At 30.1% G+C, this 19,891-nt stretch overlaps 1 non-coding gene and 2 pseudogenes across 1 annotated transcript; 1 reads left to right on the top strand and 2 right to left on the bottom strand.

Moving 5' to 3' along the window:
• Positions 1 to 12,119: 12,119 nt before the first annotated feature.
• Positions 12,120 to 12,524, bottom strand: LOC137809376 (stromal 70 kDa heat shock-related protein, chloroplastic pseudogene; annotated as a pseudogene).
• A 1,151-nt stretch (positions 12,525 to 13,675) lies between these two features.
• TRNAW-CCA (transfer RNA tryptophan (anticodon CCA)) lies at positions 13,676 to 13,747 on the bottom strand. The gene has a single exon. It is a non-coding gene; the product is annotated as a tRNA-Trp (tRNA).
• Positions 13,748 to 15,989: 2,242 nt separating this feature from the next.
• Positions 15,990 to 16,700, top strand: LOC150029117 (uncharacterized; annotated as a pseudogene).
• The last annotated feature ends 3,191 nt before the right edge of the window (positions 16,701 to 19,891 follow it).

The raw sequence follows: 19,891 nt of genomic DNA, 5'->3' as shown, positions 1-19,891 counted from the left end.
TACCACCTGGTAAGACACTTATTGGGTGCAAATGAGTGTATAAGGTAAAATACAAGGTTGATGACTCCATTGAACAACACAAGGTTCGTCTTGTCACGAAAGGTTATATGCAACTTGAGGGAATATATTATTTAGATGCTTTATCACCTATAGCAAAATTAACCACAATTAGACTTCTTTTTAGCTCTGGATACAACTCAACATTGGCATTCTTATTGACATCAGGATGTTTGCTAGTAAACCATGCTACACACCTCTCATGAGTGATGTTTAGTGACTCCAATTGAGTCTCTTGCCTAACATTAGACGCTCAACTACAGGGTATTCTATTTTCTTAGATTATCTCTCTATTTCATGGAAATCAAAGAAACAAATCACTATTTCACGTTCTTTTTATGAAGCAGAATATCATGCGCTAACCACAACCACTTGCGAATTATAATGGCTAAGTTAACTTCTTCAAGACTTTCATGTGTAACCAACCTCTTTTGTTGTTTTGTAATGCAACATTGAGGCTAATCGTCATATAACCTATAATTCAAGCTTTCACGAATGTACCAAGAACATTAACATAAAATGTCATGTGGTTTGTGATAAACTTCAAACCAACATCTTTCATCTTCTTCCTACTTTCTATATGATCTTGTGATAAACTTACATGTGTTTTTACTAAGTCTCTTTATCGTTTGTCTTTCAATACAAATTTCATCCATGTTTAGAGTAATAAATATACATCATCTAACTTGAAGAGAGGATGTTAAAATACTATTATATCACCATCTATTTTCTATTTTAATTTTACTAATATTTTGATATATCAATTTCTATTAATACATGTTTAAAAGAGTTTTATCTTCTTCATCCTATGCCTCATCACACACATTTAGACTCATTCTCTTGCATGAAGATGTCATTTATGAGATTGTAATAATGATAGTAATCATAGTGATAATAAATATAATTATAATATTAATAATTTTTTTATAATAGTAATGCTAATAATTTTATATTAATATATATTAAAATGAAAATATTAATTTAATAATTTAGTGTAATAATAATAATTTTATTTTATAATAAAAGTAGTACTAATAATCTTATTTTATAATGGTATATATTAACATGAAAATATTAATTTAGAAATTTTATGTAATAATGATGAAGATAATAATAATAATAATTTTATTTATATAAACATAAATTAAAATGAAAATATTAATTAAATAATTTGATTAATATTATTAATTAAATTATTATTAGTTATATTATTAATATTATTATTATTATTAATTAAAAAAAATTAGGTAATGATTATCCGTATATGTGTATACTCATCATATTTGAATTTGAGTCGAGCAATAATGTTAATAATAATATATAAGTAATCAAAATAATATTTTAAAAAGTTCTAATTAAATGTTAATTTTTTTATAAGCTATATATTGTGTGCTTTAGATATTGTAATCTTACATTAAAAAAAATTATATTTTATGATAACAATGTAAACTTCAAAAATACTGTTGAAAGAAATAATTTAGAGTACTTGTCTGAGTCAACATAGTTTTTTTAAAGAATATTTGTTTTTTTTTATTAAACTAGTGGTATATTGTCTTTCAAATATAGGCATCACCACATGAACAAGTTGTCAAATCATAATTTAGTTCTTCTTAATCTAACAATTTAGTATCAAGGCTCCATCAGTAAGAGTTGAACACTCTAACCTATGATAGAGAAAAAAAATTATAGCAAAAGATGAAATATTAGAAGGATAAAAGCACATAATTATATATATATATATATATGTGTGTGTAATCAAAATTTGCGTGGATGCTATTACAACCACCCATGAAACACATAAATAATATAACTAAAAGTTTATTATTCTATGAAGAAAATTGAAAACTGTGATGAGATGTTTAAAAGATTTCAAACTCTCATTAATGGTCTTATATACAACTTTGGAGTGGGACACAAACCAAACTCAAAACTGTTTCAATAGGGTTGAATTATAATAGGTTTTATGAAACTTAAATCGAACATGTTCCATTAATGTTTTCACTAGGCAGAAAATACATCCATTCTTAAATACAATTTTTATGAAAGAGTTGCTTATCAATATTTTAGTTATGTCTTACTAATATTGGCTCACAAAAAATTGATTCATCATATAGTGTTGTCGCTTTCAAATAATTTATATAGATCACTTTAAATATTAAAATAACACGAATTCTCGCTTGCAATTTAAGTTTTGCTCCCTTTTTTATTTTTTAGAAATGGTATATTTCCTTTAAAAATGGTTGACATACTATTTTTTTTTTTTAAAAATTACTTATGCAAGTAAATATGGAAGTACATTTAGATGACCTTTTACCATTAGAAAATAGATTTATATTATATATTATTGTAAAAAGTTTATTGTCGATAAAAAAAATTATAAGAAGTTACGAGGGTAATTATTATCGGATGAACTATTGATTTTTCTTTTGGTTGTATTTTTTTTTTCTTTCTTCTTTTTTTTCTAATGTTTAGTTTCGATTTTTATTCGAAGTGTACATGCAAAGGTTATCCGACATTCAAGTAAATATTTAAATGTTTGAGTGTTATTAATGTTGTAATAATAATGTAACTTTGTTTTATGCTTAAATATTAAAATAACACAAATTCTCGCTTGCAATTTAAGTTTTGTTCCATTTTTTTATTTTTTACAAATGGTATATTTCCTTTAAAAATGGTTGACATACTATTTTTTTTAAAATTACTTATGCAAGTAAATATGGAACTACATTTAGATGACCTTTTACCATTAGAAAATAGGTTTATATTGTATGTTCTTGTAAGGAATTGTGAGAGTAATTATATATTATCGGATGAACAATTGATTTCTCTCTAAGTTCTGTTTTCCTTTCCTTCTTTCTTCCTCTTTTTTTTAATGTTTGGTTTCAGTTTTCAGTTGGAAGTGTACCTGCAAAGGTTATTCGAAGCTCAAGTAAGTATTTAAATGTTTGAGTGTTATTAATGTTGTAATAATAATGTAGCTTTGTTTTATCTAATGTGCCTATTTATACATTTATAATGGACACTAATAGACCATAATTAATATGCATAATTATAATTACAAAAGTAATACCTAATTTATCTTGTATTAATTATCCTTTTTATTTTGATGCATTTCATAAAATCGGTTGATAAACATTCAATATAAGAGATTATGGAAAGAACACATTGCATTAATAATTTAAAAAAGTAAAACATATTAGTTTAGCAAAAATAAAATAAATACTACCAAACATAAAATCTATTATTATTTTTTGTACAAGAAAAGTTCTAAATTTGCAATAATTATCAATATATTAATATCTCTAAACTGAAACAATGTGTCATGATTGAATTTTATCCTATAACATTCAATTCATTAAATTTAAATTGATTTTATTTTTTAAATATTGTACTTAATTGATAAAATTAAAGTTTTATTTAAATGAAATAATTCAATTATCACTAGATATAAAATTTATTTTTATTTTACACAATATTTTTTAAAATATATTAGTGAACGATGTTTTTCAGTTTATTTTGTTGGATTCAGAGCATGCTCACCTAACGCAAGTCGTCACCATTCACCAACCTAATTCGTTAGTGTGATCCTTCAAAGTTGATAAGATTGAATTTAAAAAAAAAAAATAGTGCAGTTTTTTAGGATGAGTTTTATTTGTGTTTTTGGGTCATTTAATTCCGTTCTGTATTAATATTTTCTCAATTTTGTTTGGAATTTTTACATAATAAAAAATATTTCAAATAACATCATATTATCTATATATATATATATAAATAATTATAATGTAAAGACTGAGAAAAATAGTCTTAGAGTAAAAATTGTACAATTAAAATGACACCTTAATATTTTATTATTAAAGAGAAAATGCTATATAAATAGAAATTTAGTTATTCAGGTTTCATTTTAAAAGAACCATCATCTCTCTAAAAACTCATTTTTCCTTTCCTCTGTCTTCTCTCTGAAATATCGACCTCCTCGCTCATCAGATCAACGATCGGAATTCGTCATTGGACTCCTGACAGTGAACTCTACAAGATTGACCAATCAAAATCTTAGATAGAGTAAGTTCATTCTTGACTCATTTTCCTTTGAGTTAGTTTTGATCTGGTTAGGTTGCCTTTTAGTTTAAGTTTGCATGTGAGGTTTTTATCTTCAGAATTAGTCTCTGTTAGCTCAGGGTCCTAGTGATATAGTTAGATTTGTGATCAAGACTTTGTGGTGCAGGTTAGGGTATCCTTAAGCTTTTGGTGGGTTTGGAGCTCTTAGTGAGCTCTGCTAAAGTCCAGGTAAGGGAAGCTAGTTTAAAATTTTCAATAAAACACTAGGTTAGAAGATTTGAATGTGAGTGTGACGTGGTCACCAATTCCAAATTTTGTTGCAAGATTTCTTGTTTTGAGTAGATTGTAGTTTGATTGAAATTGAAAGTGTTGTGATTGAGAATTGGTTGTTTGATTTTAAATGGTTTTGGGATTAGAAATCATATATATGTATAGATAGACATAATAGCTCAATGATTTAATGAGAGTGATTGTATCATGCTGAACAAGAACTCAATGTAATGTGTAGATTTATAAACTTATGAATTGAATGAGATGTTGATTTATAATCTAATAGTTATATTAAGTTATGCATAATTTTTCTTCATATTTCGCTAAAGCTAGATAATTCTAGCTCAAGCTAAAATTTTGGTGTTCTCGGGTTGATTTTACTCAAGCTAGATAATTTTAGCTCAAACTAAAAGTTTGGGTGCTCTTGGGTTGAGTTTAGCTCAAGCTAGCAAATTCTAACTCAAGCTAAAATTCTGGGTGCTCTCGGGTTGAGTTTAGCTCAATCTAGCAAATTCTAGCTCAAGCTAAAATTTTGGGTGCTCTCGGCTTGATTTTAGCTCAAGCTAGCAAATTCTAGCTCAAGCTAGCAAATTCTAGCTCAAGCTAAAATTTTGGGTGCTCTCAGGTTGATTTTAGCTCAAACTAGACTCTTAAAAAAACAAAATAAATCTGAAATTTGTTTTATATATATTTGTTTTTAAAAGATTGGTTTATTTCTTTGTGTATAGTTATAAATTATATAGACTTTTATTTCATGTATATTTAATTGAAAATCTCTTTAATTAGACATTTATATGATTAGTAGATGAATTGTGGTATGTTTTGAAAATTCTAAAATTTTGTATGATTTGATTCTTTGATGTTGTATTTTTGTGAGGTTCAGAGTATGAATTTTAATCAAGACATAGTAATTTCAGAAAAGAAAATACTGACTAGGGATTCGTCTAGAAGGAGATATCCTGACTCTACTGAGATAATAGAATCATATGTTATGAAAGAGTGGACTTTAAGCCTAACTCAACCCCATGAAACCGGCTCATAGGGTTGAGGTTTGCACCCACTTATATACAATGAAAGGCTCTAATCTCTAGTCGATGTGGGATCTCCAACACACCCCCCTCACGCCGAGACTACCAACTCGTGCGTGGGACTATATATTATGGGTGGTCTGATAGCGGCCCGATAGCGGATGGCACGATAGGCTCGAAAATGGCTCTGATACCATATTACGAAGTGGACTTTAAGCCTAACTCAACCCCATAAAACCGGCTCAATGGGGTGAGGTTTGCACCCACTTATATACTATGAAAGGCTCTAATCTCTAGTCGATGTGGGATCTCCAACATATAGATGAAGTTATTCAGGTGGTGAGAGTCGAAAGAGGTTCATATCTCTGAGTTAACCCTTTCATACTAGGAGAGACATGATATTGAGATTATTTATGCGCATAACTGTGTGGATTTCATAGTGAGATAGTATGACAGGTGCAGATCTCTGAGTTTGAGTCAACGCACGAGTCTTCCTAAAGTAGAGTCAAGTATCTATGTGTTATGAGTCAGTAGAAGTCAGACATGGGAAAGATGAATATTGAAATTGTTGATAGACATTTGATGGTTATGTGAAATGCATGAGAAATGATGAATTTATGTGGATGTTTAAAGTTATATTTATGTTATAAGTTTTAAAAATACCTAACTTACCTTTTGTTTTGTTTTGTGGTTGCTTTTCTTTTATCTGTGATGATCGTGTATTTTACACGGGAGTAGATGATGTTACAGGTGATAAAGTTTCTCGGTGAGAAGATGGATGATGGAAAATGTTTATTTTCTTTTGAAATTTTGTTTTTAATTTTATGTAAATGTTTCAAGTCTTATGAGGAGAGAGATATTTTGAAACATTATATGAAAGAATTGAAAATATATTTGTATTATGTTTATATATTTATTTTAATATTTCATATAGATTATGGTTATTAGATATGGAAAAATATAGGGATGTTATATAGGGATTGTCATTTTAACTATTAGTACACATTTACTTCTCAATTAAACTTTAAAATATATTAGATAGAAAATTGGAAACAAAAATTTTATTTGAAATATTTTATGAAAAATGTATGAAAGAATAGTTTTCAAATTGATTTGAGAAGCAGTCTTTAATCTCCTATTGAATCTGAATATCTTCAATACGCATAAATCCACGTACCCACTTTACTTCCCATTTTCTTTTATGTACCCTACCTTTCTTCTCTTTCCTTTCCCTTTTCATGTAAAAACATATTTTCATTCTCACTTCTCTTTCTCTTTCTATGCCGCAACTAAATCCTCTTAGCACAGGAAAATTTCGCTGAAGAGATTTGAGATCGAGATTTCCCCTAACCCTGTATGTAAAATCCACTTTTAGCGCAGGAAAAAACGTTAAACAGATTTAAGTCCTAAAATATCCAAAATATGTACCTCAATCCGCTTATACTTGCGTTGAACGGATTTAATAGATTTTTGCAAACTAAAACCTCAATTTTTACTATAAATCTAACATTTACCAGAATTCAAATCTATTTATTCAAGGTGTATTTTAAAATAGTTCAATCAATATACAAGTATAATAAAGTGTTTCTAACAAAGGTCTTGTTTATTTATTTATTTTATGATTATCTTTTTTATAACAAGGTGTTAATAATCTTATTTTATTTATTTATTTGTTTATTAATATATAATATGTACTTTTAATTTTAATTTAGAATATTCATTATTTTATTATTTTTTAGTTAGTAAGTATAGCCGTAACATATTTAATAAAAAATAATTATTAAATTTAAATTTCTTATAATAATTATTTATGATAATAATTATTAGTACCTATATATACTGTGATAATAATAATTTAAAATAAAATTAATATTATTGTTAATAAAATAAAAATTTAATGAAATTGGAAATAGACGTTAATCATAAGGGGTCAAATGAGAAAATCAAATCTGTACATTGCTCAGTCTACCTAGTTATTAAAAATGTCAGTCTCTTCATTTCTATTTTTTCTTTTCCCAATCTGTTCTATCCGTCAACATGATTCTCAAGCATTTGAAAATTATTATTATTATTATATATATATATATATATATATATATATATATATATAAAAGGTGAGTGTAACCTGTGTTACCATTATCTTTAAAAATATTAAATTATTAAGTTTTTACTTATTTTGTATCTATATCTATCAAATTTCATACCCTAATCTAAATTATTTTAAATTTTTATATTAAGTTTTCCTCTTCTAAATTCTTGATTCTTTTACATGCTTTACTAATTTTTTAAAATTTATCAAATATATTAAATCTATATCACTTGTATATTTTTTAATAATAAAAATATACGTATAATAAATGAGATACTTATTAATAAGACATTATTAAATAAATTAATAAGATCTGAGTTTGCAAGTGCTTGTTATAAAATAGTAGTGGTTTTTGGATGAAAACAATTGCACAAGTGGAGATATAAATTATGTTAATTAATGATGTAGAATGTATAACTACTAATTATTCAATTCGTTGGACTGAATTAATCGTGCACAGTAGCAGTTCATATAAAAACAGGTACACATTAAAAATTTAAAAAAAATAATTATTAAAACACTCTTAAAAATTGTAGTAGATTGGTTGTTTTAATTTAATCACTGTGAGATGTGTTTTAGTAATACTTTTCTACATACAAAAGTTTTCCGACTGTGAATTCTTTATCTCATGATTTTACTTGTTTACTTCTGTTAACATTAGCCTTAAAGCTAATTTTAGATAATTAAAAACCAACCTATCATTAGTATTTATTACATTAAAATATTAACTAAAACATGTTTCAAAAATGAAAAAAAAGTCTGTTTTTTTCCATTATTTATTATAAAAACTGATATTGAATGTCGGAATTAATTATATATTATGCTAAAACTTAAATTTCAACTAAAAAAGTAGTTTAAAAATAACTAAAATGTATAATTGAATTTTATCTATTTTATAATAGAAAGTTGGAAATGAAATAAACTGGTCGATGGCTTCTAGAGAAGAAAAACAAGACCAAATTTGTTTAATTTTTAAAACAGTGTCTTAATTAATTTGAGCAAAATATAAAACATCAAAATCATACATAACTTAAAATAAAGGAATAAAACTACAACTAAGCCAAATAGATTGAATTCATCAAACTCAGAAAATGACTTTTCCAAACTCGAATAGACAACTAACTTGACAATGCCCCTATAAGAGTGAACAAGAACTTTGTAAGAAGTGTCATCTTTGACCTTAAATGCAAACATAAAAAGTTACAAGGTAGCTTCTAAAAAGAATAAAAAATATCAAGATTGTAATTGTGTTTGACTCTCACAATTCACAATTGAATACAAATAAGCAAGATGAATATTATAGATTTATCATTTTAAGATTTTGGATGAAACAGTGTTTTAGTTTTTTTATATGATTGTTCCTTATTCATTGATATCGAAACAGTTTTTTAGTAAGATAAACATGATTGAATATATATTTAAAAGAAAAAATATTAAGATTTTAAGTATAAATTTAAATTTTACATTTTAATAAAATCTACAGATTTATTATTTTAAAATTTTGTGTTGAATGTGATGTTATATAATTTCATAATTTAAAATAATTTACAAAGACATGGGCTTAATATTTTAATTTAAAGATGAAGTTGTACTGAGTAGACCGAATGGTCGAAAGTAGAAAAACTGACAAGAAGACTAAAAATTAAATAAGAAATGAATAAACAATTAAATAGTAAAACATTATAGCAAAGTCCATTGTATAGGCTCAAACAAGGGTAGTACATTTAATAAACGATAGGTATAAAGAGAAAGAGTCTAAATAAATTTTAAGTTCAATAAAGGAGTATTATAAATAGGTAATCAACTTAAGAGGTAAGTAAAGTGAATTTTATCTGATAATCAGCTAAAATCAATTCTGACTTTATCATCAGAGCTCCTTGCAGGTACATACACCCACCCGAGAGCGGATACCGAGATCGAAGACTGAGAGATCCATTTGACCTAGTCTATTAAGTTGGAGTCCACAAATCATATCCAAATCCAAACCCAAATCAAAAGAATAGTAAACCGAAAACCCAAATCGAAACACAAAACCGAAAAGTTAACAAGTTCATAAGAAAGAAATTTGTTTCTATGCCTTGCAAGAACAAATGTCATGATGTCTTATATAATTTATTCATTATTAAATCTCATCACAATTTCCTCTACTAATAACCTAATAAAAAAATAAGAAAATTTATTTTAACTTAGCCTTTCTAACATAGATATTACCTAACATTAAACATAATAAATTTAGTTTTTGTCGAAAAAATAAATAAAGCATACTATTTCATTTGATTCTGTATTTGGTAAATGAAAGGTAGCTAATTGTTGTTCACTTCATTTTGATGCATTATTCTTTGTCTGAAATAGTAACTAATGAGATGAGAGGGAGAGAAAAGAAAGGTGAATGAGTTGTTACTGTGTTTAAGTTTTGTTTGGCAGATAGTTAAGTAATCATTTTGTGAGCAATGAAAGTGGTCCATGATTTCTCTCTCTCCCATTGTCACTTTCAGGGAAAATGAGAGAAGCTTTTTAAAGCCTCCAACTAGTTGAAGATTCGGTTAACTAGATGTAGGGGCCCCACTCATTCTTATTGTGAGAATGACTCACAAAAGGGAATAATTTATTCACTTCATGCTTTCCACTTTTAATAAACACCTTCCTCCTACCATGTGCCTCACAATATCTCCATTAAGTATATAATAAGCTTTAAATAAGTTCTATTCTGATTACTTACTAAATATTTTTATGAATTTTGTTGATATTTTTTAATTGAAGTTATTAGTTTTATAAGATTTGATAAATTTTATTATTTTTAATGTATTTTTACATAAACAAAGAAAAAATAATCAAAGAGAATTTGAAAGTCCAGCAAAATAAAGTTCAATTTAGAAGTTCAATTTAAGCACCCAAAACCACTACAAGGAAAACATACACTAGAGTGGACAAAAAATAACACAAATTGCTAAAACCCCATGTTAAACAAAAAAAAATATTGGATTTGCGTCCAAGATACTGCAAACATTAAAAGCAAGGACAACCTTTTAAAATAAACAATAGTAGATTTGGTCTTATCTACACAAACCCGATATTAAATTGAAAAATAATATAATATTACTTAAAAGTAGACGACAGTAAAAAATAATATTTAAATAATAACAAATTATAGTGTAAGTTCACGTTTAGTGTGCGCGTATGTAAATGAAATTTTTCTTTTTTTATATTGAATTTCTATAATAATAATTATCAAGTAAGTATAGGAATGACTTTTTTTTATGAAGTATTGTATGAGAGAAAATGTAAAATATATTTATGTTGGTTTCATGCCCGTGAGAGTATATTAGTTTGACCAGAATTAATGCAACAAACTAATGAAAAAGTAATATGAGTTGAACTTATATTAGCACACAATACACATGGATTGTATATTCATTTTATTAGGATTTTGAATTTTTAAGTAAGTGTGAAAGTTCTCTTCTAAGAAGAAAAAAAAAACACATACAATGAAAGGAATGCAAACAAAAATTAAAGAACTCAATAGAAGCTAGAATGAGATAATAGCGAAAACATAAGAGATGAAATTAGAGAAAAAGAAAGAAAGACTTAGATGGTTGACGACTTTCGTGGAAGTGAAAGAATGGAAGAGTTCACGTCACTTGGAAGAAGGGAATTTCAAGATAAGTGAGGAGGAGAGTCACCACTTGAATCATTTACTCAAGATAAGACTCATAGGATTTAGAACACTCAAAAATTTACTCAAGCAAAGTTTCTTTAATAATGTATGAAATATAAGAGGGATGTCCACCTATTTATAGGATGAGGTGTTGTGTGATTAGGTCCATGAGGGGAAATTCAAATTCAAACTAAACATGGTTAACTAGTTGTTTGAGATTCCTATCCTAACCTTGAACCCTGCTTCATGCTCCTGGTCATTCTCTTATAAGGTTGGACTGACTCAGATGGTGTTGAGTCATTCATGGTTTCAGTAGAAAGTTAAGATGATTAAAGAAAGGTTGAAAACCTTTTTAAGTAGGCAAGACTCTTATGCAGATCTAAGAAGAAGACCTTTAGAGTTTTCTAATGGTGATATGAAGATGACAAGATCACTAGATTTTAGTTTCTATGCATGGATTGTAATTGGTTGGAAACCATTTGTGTGGTTTATATGGTTGTTGTATGTTTATGTCAGATTGTTTATGGATTATTAATAAACCATGTTTCCTTTTATATACATTATCTTATTTTATAAATTTATTTTAATAGCTTGTCCTTATATGTGTTGTATGTGTGGTGATGTGTTATGACTGTACTATGTATATGAGCATATATAAGGACAAGTGCAAGAACAATATTTGGAGGATAATATAGAGACTTTATTTAGTTTTTTCTTTTGTAAATATATATATATATATATATATATATATAAATTTATGTTTGATTTATATGATTTTTTTTAATTAGTAATCAAAATGTCTACCACCACCAGCTTCTATATCCGTTCATTCCAACATATACCATTCATACCTTTCCATACAACAAACATAATATCTTAACAAAAAGTAAGAAACACTTTGATTTTAGTAATGGTTTACCCAACACAATAACATTTTACACATTTCTGTTATGCATTAGTCTTCCTATGTGAAGGGGATATAATATTTTTTCCCCAAAGAATCTGCTTGGTTCTTAGTGTCAATAGCGTCCCTCTTCTCTTTGTTTTCCTTTGAAAATTTCTCTGCTTCATTCACCATTCTTGCCACCTCATCTGAAGGTAAGGTGCTAGCACCAGTAATGGTAATATTTTGCTTCTTCCCCATGCCTTTGTCAATAGTAGTGACCGAGAGAATGCCATTGGCATCAATATCAAATTTGACCTCAATTTGGGGAACTCCACGAGTTGTAGAAGGGATACCATCCAGGCAAAAGCTACCTAGTTTTGCTTCAACCTTTTCTTTCATAGGGCCTCTTACGCCGCCAAGAACTCTTGGTTGGTTGTAAAGGGACTGACCAAGCTGCATAACTTCCTGATTGAGGGCAGCCATGACATCCTTAATAGCTTGCGTCTTTAAGCTCCCCTAGTTTTGCTTCAACCTTCTCTTTCATAGGGCCCGAAACCTTGTCTCCAAGCTCTTTCAATTGTTTCTCTGTCTGGTACACCAAATAATCTGCTTGGTTCTTAGTGTCAATTGTGTCCCTCTTCTCTTTGTCTTCCTTTGAAAATTTCTATGCTTCATTCCCCATTCTTGCCACCTCGTCTGAAGGTAAGGTGCTAGCACCAGTAATGGTAATATCTTGTTTCTTCCTCGTGCCTTTGTCAATAGCAGTGACTGTGTGGTTTATATGATTGTTGTATGTTTTTTCATATTGTTTATGGATTATTAATAAAACGTGTTTCCTTTTATATCATTATCTTATGTTAGAAATTTATTATAGTAGCTTACCTTCGTATGTGTTGTTTGTGTGGTGATCTGGTATAATTGTACTATGTACATGAGTAGATATAAGGAAGAGTGCATGAGCAATATTTGTAGGATAATGTGGAGACTTTTTTTGTCTTTCCTTTTGTAAATATTTGTATGTATATTATATATATATATATATATATATATATATATATATATATATATATGACGAGACGAGTTGTATGACGAGACGAGTTACGGATTTCAACTTGTATAATCTTTATGGATCAATCTGTCTCGTTCCACTTTTGACGGATCAGTGACGGGTCAAAACGGGCCGAGTTGACCCATTTTGTTTTCCCTTTTTATACCCTCTATTTCTCTTTTTAAAGTAATGATTATTATTTTTCATGATTATATGGTTTCTAATAGTATTTTTAATTAATTAAAAGTGAGCATCTTAAATACAAATAAAAAATTTAGAATTTAAAAGTTTTAGTTATAGCTAATTATAATATGTTAAATTTATTTTAGGTTTTTTTTTACATTGTTAAACTAGTTTGATGCATTGTGTAACATTACTCTAACGTAGCATGCTCACTATTCTATAGTCATGTAGAAGAACACGATGCTTTGAATTATTTACATATTTAATATTATATTTATTACACTATTTATATTTTAGACAATAAACTATCTATATACACTTTCCAAAAACCCCGTTCTATGATAATTAAAATTATCTCTTAATGAAAAATGTTAGACAATATCAAATTAACAATTTAAAAATATGAACCTGAAGTGAATCGAACACGCAACCTTCTGATCTGGAGTCAGACGCGCTACCATTGCGCCACAGATCCATTTATGATCTTAATTAATTAGTTTAATATACATTCAATAAACTCTTAATACATAATCCTTCAACAATAACTAGAGCAAGAGATACTTGAGTTTTTCTTTTTCTACATCATGGGACGCATTTCTGTCTATAACCCTTAATTGTGTGTTTGGACAGGGAAGTGTATGTATGAGAATTTGAGGGAGTGGATATTTGAGGATGTGAAAAGAAAGTCTGAAGAAAATAAGGTTGTTTGGATTGAAGTATGTTAGACTGGATGTGTGAGGAAAATTTATGGAAGTTTGTGAGTGATATGATGGTTGTGAGGGAGTTTTATTTTTTTTTTAAATTCTTAAATGTTACTTTAAAAATTTATCCATGCCTATTAAATTTTTTTAATAATGAAATGAGTTAATTTTTTTTAGAAATAAACAACTTTCACATATTTCGTAGATTTAAAAATTAAGATTAGAAAATAAATATATATTAAATATAAATATATAATTTAAAAATTATAATTAGAAAAAAAAAGTGTATTCAACAAATTAAATAAAAATAAAACTTCAAATAATTTCTTAAAATATTAAACATGTTTTATAAAATTAGAAAAAAAAAATAGATGTTATATAAATAAAGATAATATTTTTTATTATTAAAAACCATATAATAATAAAAAATAAAAAAAATACTAAAAAAATATAGCGTAATTAACAATAGAAAATAATTTCATAAAAAACTATTATCAAATAAATTACAAACTCATAAATATAATAATTATAAAAAATATATTAATATAAACGCAACAAAAAATTAAATAAAAAGAGAACTTTAAATAATTTCTTTAAATATTAAATATATACTATAAAATTAGAAAAAAATCACATCTTATATAAATAAATAAAATACTATTTTTTAATATTAAAAATCCTTGTAAATGAATGAGGGTAAATACGTAAATAACACATGTTGATGTGACTTTCCTTTTACATCTATTCATTGTGAGGGGAGAAGATATTTACTGTTCACAGGTATATCCTCTCCTTCTCTTTCCTACAAAATCTTAGATCCAAACCAATGATATCCTCTTACTTCTTTCCTTGTGAACAGTACATTTATGAAAACAAAAAGAGTCTAAAAATGAGATAACTAGTCTTAACTTTTTTGTTCCTCCGAATTTATGATAAGTTATTTTTGTTTTTATATTTAAAATTAATATTTTTTTTAATTTGAAATAAAAGGTTTTAATCCTTCTGTCTAAATATTTTTTTACCTAATTATCATCAGATTGAATATTTTAAAAATTTAATAATAGAGATACAAAATCAAATTAGAATTTATAATTTATTAATCGTGCAAGCCAAATATTTAGTGGTACTTAAATAAAAAAATTTAAACATTTTTAAAATACATAAATTAAAGAGGTTAATTTAAATTTAGAGAACTTATTAAATTAATTCAAAATTTAAAAGACAAAAATATATTTAATTTAGAAAATGAAACTCTTGATCACGTTTAATATATTTACCTTATGCCAGATGAAAGTTGATTCGGACTAAAGTGAGAAAGATCAAATAAAGCTTTAAAGAGGGATTAAAGTGTTTGGTGTTCAAAGTATATTATAAGACCAATTTTGTAAAATGAGATTTTCTTTATATACAATGCTTTGAAGATTAGGGTTTTGTCAAAAATGGATTCTTTATTCACAGGTGATTGATATCCAATTCTCTATTTATCGTAATAAATAAATGAAGTCAATAAAAGAATTAAAAATATTTAAAAGTTTGGAGCAAGACAATCTCTTAACATCTTTATATTTTACATAGTAGAAGGACTAAGTGGTTTAATTAAGTAGTTGTTAGTTTATTGAATAGGTAATAATGACATTGAAAATATGGTACTTATTTTAAAATGTAACTTTGTATTTGCGTGATTTCAATTTATCTTGCAATTCAACTCAATTAATCCTTTATTTTTTACAGCAATTTTTGTCTTATTCATTCACATTCACATCCATACACTTTTCTTGGTTCTTATTACCGGACAAAATCATTATTAGACTTAATTAGACTTAATTAGACTTAATTACAGGAATATAATCACTATTAATGAGTCTATAATTAGACTTAATTATAGGAATATAATCACTATTAATGGGTTTATAATTAGTCTTAATTACAGATGTTATGTTAGGAAAAGAATCTGTACGGTTCTAATGTTCTAATGCTATGATTATATATATATATATGTATCATTGCTAGAGATGAAAGGCAGATTGAATAAAACAGAAAATATTCTTTCATGGTATCAGAGCACAAAACTCTGATACCCGACAAACACAAAGCAAAGGCAACGGTGCACAACCATGGCAGATGCACCAGAAAAGAATAATGCCAACAAAGCAGAGCACGAAGGAGGAGGTGCTAAGAAGACCTACTCGTCATATGATCTCAACGCGAGTGACAATCCCGGAAACATAATCACGCAAGTCCAATTGCGCGGAGAAAATTACGACGAATGGGCAAGAGCAGTAAAGATCTCGCTTCGTGCCCGGAGAAAATGGGGCTTCATTGATGGAACACATGTCCAACCAGAGGATGAGGCACCCGACCTTGAAGATTGGTGGACCGTGCAGTCCATGATTGTATCTTGGATTCTAAACACCATTGAACCAAGCTTACAATCCACAGTAGCATATGCTGAGACTGCACATAACTTGTGGGAAGACATTAAAGAAAGATTCTCGGTCGTGAATGGACCTAGAATTCAACAACTAAGGTCGGACTTGTCAAGATGCAAGCAGGAGGGAATGGTGGTGGCAACTTACTTTGGAAAATTGAAGGTCCTTTGGGATGAGCTTGCTAACAATGACAAAAATTCCATCTTGTACGTGTGGTGGATGCAAGTGTGGGATTGGTGCTCAGTTGGAAAAACGAAGGGAGGAGGAGAAGGTGCCCCGTAGGGTTACCCGATGGTGAACGTGTTCTAGCTTGCGAACAGGGAACAGTGACTCTTGAAGAAGAACTTGAATTGAAAAATGTCCTTTATGTTCCCAAATTAAAATGCAATTTACTTTCAGTACCTCAATTGACGGATGAAGAAAATTGTGTTGTAACATTCACTGATAAATTGTGTATTATACAGGACCGCACTTCGAGGACGTTGATTGGAGCAGGTGAACGGAAAGATGGGCTTTATTGGTATCGTGGGGTACGGAAGACTCAAGCATGTCATGTCAAGATGGAAAATCAACTAGCACTTTGGCACCAAAGATTAGGACATTCGTCATTTAAGATTGTGCAAATGCTTCCTGATATAAGTGGGAAATGTACTCGTGATGAGTTGAATACAGTTTGTGAAGTTTGTGAAAAATCGAAACAAACGAGAGATAAGTTTTTCTTAAGTGCGCATCAAGCTTTGAATATTTTTGATTTAATTCATTGTGACTTATGGGGTCCTTATAAAACTCCTTCATCCTGTGGTGCTTCATATTTTTTGACAATTGTGGATGATTGTTCACGGGCAGTTTGGATCTATTTGTTAAAAGAAAAAACAGAGGTATCAGTGACTTTGAAAAAAAAATTCACACTCGTTGAGAGGCAATACAACAAATGTGTTAAAATGGTTCGCTCTGACAATGGAACCGAATTCATGTGTCTAAAACAATATTTCATTCAACAAGGTATCCTTCACCAAACTTCCTGTGTCGGGACCCCGCAACAAAATGGACGCGTCGAACGCAAGCATCGACATATTCTGAATGTTGCTCGGTCATTACGGTTTCAAGGCAATCTTCCAATTAAATTTTGGGGGAAATGCGTTTTGACTGCAGGCTACTTAATCAATCTCACACCATCCTCCATTCTAAAAGGAAAAACCCTTATGAAGTGATCCATGGATGTGTACCCAGTTACGCGCACTTACGAGTATTTGGTTCATTATGTTATGCTCATAATCAAAATAGACCGCGGGATAAATTTGATAGTCGTAGCCGAAAATGTGTGTTTGTCGGGTATCCATATGGCCAAAAAGGATGGAAATTATTTGATTTGGAAACAGAAACTTTCTTTGTCTCTCGTGATGTACATTTTTTCGAAAATAAATTTTCATATTTTGAAACCACAAAGATGGACACTGCACCACCATTGCAAAACCCAATTATTGCCAACTCTTTAGAAACTGGAACGGACCCACATTTTCTTCATGAAGTTGCCTCCTCAAACCTAGATGAATGCATCGTCAACCAACCCATTGCATCTCCCATCCCAGCCAAGGAGGATGCTACCCTCACAGATGACTTCGACCACACTATCAACGACTCCGATCCGTGTATAGAAGCCTCGACGCTACCCGCAAATCCACCGCCGCGTCCGACGGAGACGGCGCCGTCGGTTTCTTCACCACCGCTGACGGCCGCGGTTCCCCTTGGGCGAGGGCATCGCGCGAAGCTGCCTTCCATACGGTTACGCGATTTTGTCGCAGCCACCACGATACCGTCAAGCCCCTCTGTTCCGTCACCTCCTTCAACAGAATCCTCAGGTGTTTCGTATCCTATACATGATTTTGTGAATTGTGATTCCTTTTCTAAACATCATCAAAGTTTTCTTGCCTCTTTACACACCGAGCAGGAACCCCTGTTCTTTTCTCAAGCGGTCCGAGAACCCCGGTGGCGTGATGCTATGGCACAGGAGATTCATGCTCTCGAACTCAATGACACCTGGAAACTCACCGCTCTCCCTCCTGGAAAGAAGGCACTTGGGTGTAAATGGATCTACAAAATCAAATACAACTCGGATGGAACAATTGAAAGATTCAAGGCTCGATTGGTAATTCTTGGCAATCATCAAGTGGAGGGTTTGGATTACAACGAGACGTTTTCTCCTGTCGTAAAGACGGTAACTATTCGCACAACTCTAGCAGTAGCAGCCGCAAAAGATTGGGAGCTTCATCAGATGGACGTTCACAATGTGTTTCTCCATGGTGATCTTGATGATGAGGTTTATATGAAACTCCCTCCTGGCTTCCAAGAATCTCAACCAGGGGCAGTATGCAAGCTTCAAAAGTCTCTATATGGCCTCCGACAGGCCCCCAGGTGTTGGTTTGCTAAACTATCTTCTTCTCTCACTCGTTACGGCTTCCAACAATCCCCGAAGGATCATTCCCTGTTTACTCTCAATAATAATGACATACAGTTGGTTGTGCTAGTCTAGATCTTGTGATTGCAGGGAATAATGGTACTGCCATCCAATGTTTTAAAGGCTACTTAAATCAATGCTTTCATATGAAAGATTTAGGCCGCCTCAAGTACTTCCTGGGGGTTGAAGTTGCTCGCTCCCCCAACGGAATCTTCCTTTGTCAGAGGAAATATGCCTTAGATATCATTACTGAAGTCGGATTGTTGGGTGCGAAGCCCGCCACTACACCATGTGAAGAAAATCACAAATTGAGCTCCGCTACTGGTTCTTTTCTTTCTGACCCGGCTACTTATCGTAGACTTGTTGGGAGGTTAATTTATCTGTGTTTCACTCGACCTGACCTTGCCTACAGTGTCCAAGCTTTATCTCAATTTATGCAAAATCCACGCTCCGAGCATTGGCAAGCTGCTCTTCGTGTTGTTCGATATTTAAAGGGGCATCCTGGACAAGGAATACTCCTACCTCGAGAGAACAACTTACAACTCTTTGGGTGGTGTGATTCTGATTGGGCAAGTTGTCCACTGACACGGAAATCTCTCACCGGATGGTTTATTCAACTCAGCACTTCCCAAATCTCTTGGAAAACCCAGAAACAACAAACGGTTTCTGCCTCCTCTGAGGCTGAATATCGATCAATGGCTAAGACCACCCGAGAATTAAAGTGGATTAAAGACATTCTCGCTTCTCTACATGTTCCTCATCCTGACCCAATTCGTCTTTATTGTGATAGTCAAGCAGCACTTCACATTGCTAAAAACCCGGTCTTCCACGAACGCACCAAACACATTGAAGTTGACTGCCACTTTGTTCGAGATGAAATCATTCACAAACGCCTTCTTCCATCCTATGTGCCCACACATACACAACTAGCTGACCTTTTCACCAAAGCTCTCGGTGCTAAAAAGTTTGGAGCCATCTTGGTCAAGTTGGGCATTCAAGACTTACATGCTCCAACTTGAGGGATATTACCGGAC

Source organism: Phaseolus vulgaris, chromosome 2 (genome assembly GCF_051622355.1).
Source record: "Phaseolus vulgaris cultivar YP4 chromosome 2, ASM5162235v1, whole genome shotgun sequence".
Lineage (NCBI taxonomy): Eukaryota > Viridiplantae > Streptophyta > Magnoliopsida > Fabales > Fabaceae > Phaseolus > Phaseolus vulgaris.
This window is presented reverse-complemented; position numbering and strand designations above follow the sequence as displayed.